Below are 4870 nucleotides of genomic sequence, written 5' to 3' on the forward strand. Positions count from 1 at the left end.
GCCATGCATATTGAGATTAGTGCTTTAGAAAGTAACAATACTTGGACTGTCACTAGTTTGCCACAAAATAAGACTGCTATAGGGTGTATGTGGGTTTATAAAATCCAAAGGAAGGCTGATGGGAGCATAGATAGATACAAAGCTAGGCTTGTTGTTAAGGGTTATACCCAGGTAGAGGGTCTAGACTTTCTTGACAGCTTTTCACTTGTAGCCAAACTTACCACTGTTAGACTTTTACTTTCTATTGTTGCTGCGAATGACTAGCACCTTAAAAAGTTATATGTGAACAATGCATTCTTGCATGGAGAATTGCATGAGGAAATTTATATGCAGGTTCCACCAAGTATGGACAGCAATGCTGGACAGGTTTGCAAACTAAATAAGTCTCTTTATGGGCTAAGACAAGCCAACAGACAACGGTACGAAAGACTATTTTCTTTCCTTATCTTGCAAGGTTATGCTAGATCTAATGTTGATGACTCCTTGTTTCTTAGACGTACTAAAAATAGCATGACTATTGCATTGGTTTATGTGGATGACATAATTTTGGCTAGAAATGATGTAGTTGAGATAGAAAAGTTGACACACCTCCTTAATGAAACTTTCAAAATTAAAAACCTTGGAGATTTAACATACTTTCTTGGATTAGAGGTTGCTAGAAATAAAACAAGAATTCATTTGTGTCAAAGAAAATATGTATTGGATCTTCTTGAAGATGCAGGAATGATGAATTGCGCTCCTGCCATCACTCCTATGGATCATAAGCTTGTTGCTGATATAGGGGGCATCCTTCTTGATCCTTCTTCTTATAGAAGACTGATAGGGAAACTTATATACCTAACCAATACACGACTCGATATCAACCATGCACTTCAACATCTAAGCTAATTTGTTTCTGCACCAACTAGTATACATCAACAAGCTGCCATAAGTTATTTGAAGAAGACTCCGGGAAATGGTATCTTCCTTACTGCCAATAGTGAAGCTCAATTGAAAAGGTATAGTGACTCAGACTGGGCTGGATGTGAAGAGACAAGAAAGTTTGTGACATATTATATTATATACTTTGGGAATTCTCCCATTTCATGGCATTCAAAGAAGTAGCCTATTGTTTCTAGAAGTTCATATGAGGCTGAATATAGGGCCCTTGCTGCCACAACTTATGAGATCCAATGGTTAAAATACCTGCTTGATGACATTGGAATCAATCATAGGAGTCATATTGTTCTTTACTGTGATAATCAATCGGCTATTCAAATTGCATCTTATCAAGTCATGCACGAGAGAACTAAGCACATAGAGATAGATTGCCATATTGTGAGGGAAAAGATCAACAATGGTTTGCTAAAGCTTCTGCCTATGTCAAGCAAATCACAACTTGTTGACATTCTTACTAAGCCTTTACCTCCTACAAATTTCAAGAGTATATGTTTCAAGCTAGGATTAAACTTGTACTCCCAGCTTGAGGGGGGCTCTTAGTTTTAATAGTTATGTTGCATCTTTATTATTGTTGGTTATAAATGGTTTAGACATATATAAATACTCCTTTTTCTATCTTTGTACTATAGTAACACAATTAATGAAATTTTTCTTCTCGTTGCTTTTCTCTCTTCTCTGATATTGTATATATCTTCACACCTTTCCTCTCTCAAAGCATCAATTGCTCAGCGTACCATGAAGATAAAATCCTGACAATGAGTTGCATCATACATTTAACAGTAAAATTCCCTTCTTTGGTGAGGTATAGGTGCATTAATTAGCATATATAACTTAAGAGATGGAAACAGAGAAGTTGTTGCAGCCATTATTTGATAGATATAGTCACTATGACATACTTAGTCATTACATTTCTAAATTTGTAGGACGTGCATATGAGTGGTGGGAAAATAGACAATCTAAAGTGGAGAAGGAAAGAAAATCTATCATTAGAGATTTTTATGAGTTGAGAGTATGCTGAGACAAAATTTTGTCCCTTCTTCATTTAAGATAACCAAAGAGAAACAACCTCATATGAGAGAATTCATTAGCATAGGAACAACATTCATCAAAATTAAAAGTGAGTTCTCTTGTCAAGAAGATGAGTTTAAAGGGAAACTTGATTGGCTCTTGAATTAGAAGAAAGAAAGAAAGGATAAAAGAAGATAGCATGAAAAAATTGATAAAAGTGAGAAAGAAATGAGAGAAAAGGAAGAGACGGAAAGGAGAAAATTTGAACAAGAGCAACTAGAACTTGAAAAAGAAAAAGTGGAACGAGAGGATAAAAAGAAAAGACAAAAGGAGGCGTTTGAAAGAAAAATTAAGGGAGAGAGAATCCACCTTAAGGAGTTATCCTTTTTTATTCCTTTTCTAATCATTCAACCTAAACTTTAAAAGGAGTAATCCACTCTTTACATACTTCTCCTTTCATTATACATTCCTCTATTTTTAAGGGTTTTTCAAGTACATTTTCTCCTTCAAATATTTCAATCTCCTCAATAAATTTTGCACATATACACTTGGAATTAATGTTACCTTTTAGGTGTCAATTAATTCAAAATGTACAACAACACTTTTGTGAAAGGGGCTTCATTGAAAATCCTTCCAAAATTAAAAGCCCTACTTCACAAGTATCAAGAAAATATAATTTGCATGGTATCTAAGAGTTTAATGAAATTTTTTTATGCCTATTGCATATGTATCTTTGATATGAGAGGCAATAAAGCATCCAAAGCTATAGACCATAAGAACCTTCTTGATCTGAGGACAGATCATCTTTAAGAAGGAGGGGATGATGGAAATCACCTTAAGGTCTTAAAGCTTGGGCCAATGCATGGGCCCATTTTCTTTTTATGTCTTTAAATGTTTAAATAAATGTATAGGGTTAATAATTTTCTTGGGCTTGTATTTTGGCCCACTTTTATTTCGTTGCATTTCTTTTTTAGCCATGAACATAAGCAGCGCAAGTCTTCACGCAAGCAACATGCAATGCTCCAATGTTAACTGGTTTCCAGTAGCCTAATTATATTTCCTCCAAGGGTAAGCATTCAACATTCCTTCTTGCATTGACGTTGGACCTGAAGCCCAATTAAAGCCTTCCATCAACTACTTCAGATTTGCATCCATAGGGCACGTGTCTTGTGTTTTGGACCTCTAGCAAGCCAACTTCTTTCAACAACTTAGGTTGGGCTTACCCCAAACGCAGCTCATGATAGTCTAACATCACATTACGGATTCCAACATCTCAAAGGGGCTCAAACATTTTCCTTCTCATAGACACATGCATATAGGGTTCCTCGAAAGGCTGCTTCTTGTCTCTTTCTTCCACCCTTAGATCCTTAACCACATATTACTAGGTTTAGTCACGTTTCACTTCCCTTTCTCTATACACGACTATCTTGCTGTTAGGATTAGTCATTAGGGTTCTTAGTCTTGCCTATTCTCTTCATTATAAAGAGGCAAGCTACCACTATAATATTGAGTTTTGAATTGAATTTAGAGATAGTTTCCCTCCCCTTTCAAAGTTCACCAACTCTAACATTTAGGGTTCCTCCCTTTTGGGAAGACCATGAGTGAATGTGAGTGTGGGCTACCGACTTCCTCCATTGATAGACCTTGAGGAAGCTCGTTAAGCCACTTTGTCACCTATTCTGTTCGTTCTGTGTCGTTCCACCGCGAGTTCTCGTTCTTCCGCCGAGAGTACTTCGAGTTTCAAAGTCTTTCGCTACGAGATTCTTCGATCTTCACCGATAGATCAGAGATTGGAGGCTTCGCAGAGGTTTTTCACCGAATAGATCATGATTCTAACGGACCACCATGAGGTTGTCGTCATCAACAAGATATACATTCGACTCTCTAAGAACAAAATATAAAACACTGACACGTGATACTATACCTACCATGTGACACTGGTACTAACTCGTGATACTGTTATGATTTGTGATACTGTTATGATTTGATTCGTGAACAATTTTATTTTAAAATTAAGAAACAAAAAGAATTTAAAAAAATTTTAAACAAATTTTAAAAAATCACAAACACGTGACATATACTATTTACATATTGTTAACTATTTAAATGTCATTATTAACAAAAATTGAAATCTTATTAAATAGAAAAATAAAAAACATTAGATTAAAATAAAGAACAGTATTTAAGCCTTAATTTTTATAACTTTTTACGGTTTTAAACACCTCTTTATAAGTAGGGATTACCTTTTGCGCACATTCAGTCTTGAAAAGTCTTCCGGTGGCTTCTAAATTCAGATCTATCTACTAACAAGTTTGCACACACAGATGATTCGTTTTTTGGGATTAATGGGTGGACCCGAACTATCCCATTCAGAACCACAAACTTATCCAATAGTTGTTTTTACTTTATTCTACAGAATTCTATATAAATATTTCTAAAATAACAACAAACTAAAATTATTTTTTTCTTAGACAAAAGTTATTTGGAGGAAATTATCTTGTATATCTTTTATAGATCTTTATTTTTAGTTTACAAAGAAATTTGTTTTATCTTTCTTCTTTTTGTTTGTCTCTTTCAAAATTACTTGGGAAGAAAACCATTCAAATTGTTACCAAAAAAAAAAATGTTTCCGTCAACTTTTTTTTGTTAAATATAGAAGACTTTAAAAACATAAATTAAACTTATTTGTATTAATCTTACAAAGTTTCTTTTTAACACAGTTCAATTATAGAGATGAGAAAATAAACATTCGACCTAACATAACTAATTTTTTAAAAATTGCATTGGTATGATTTGACTCATATTTTAAATGAACAAAAAGAAAATGTAAGTCTGGCCTATATCATGTCTACAAACAACTCTTTCCAATTTGAAAGAAAATAAAAATAAAAAATTGTTTTATATTTAAAAAACTTAGTTAAAT

The sequence above is a fragment of the Vigna unguiculata genome, chromosome 7, assembly GCF_037176805.1.
Source record: "Vigna unguiculata cultivar grain cowpea cultivar isolate G323 ecotype 2 chromosome 7, ASM3717680v1, whole genome shotgun sequence".
Classification (NCBI taxonomy): domain Eukaryota; kingdom Viridiplantae; phylum Streptophyta; class Magnoliopsida; order Fabales; family Fabaceae; genus Vigna; species Vigna unguiculata.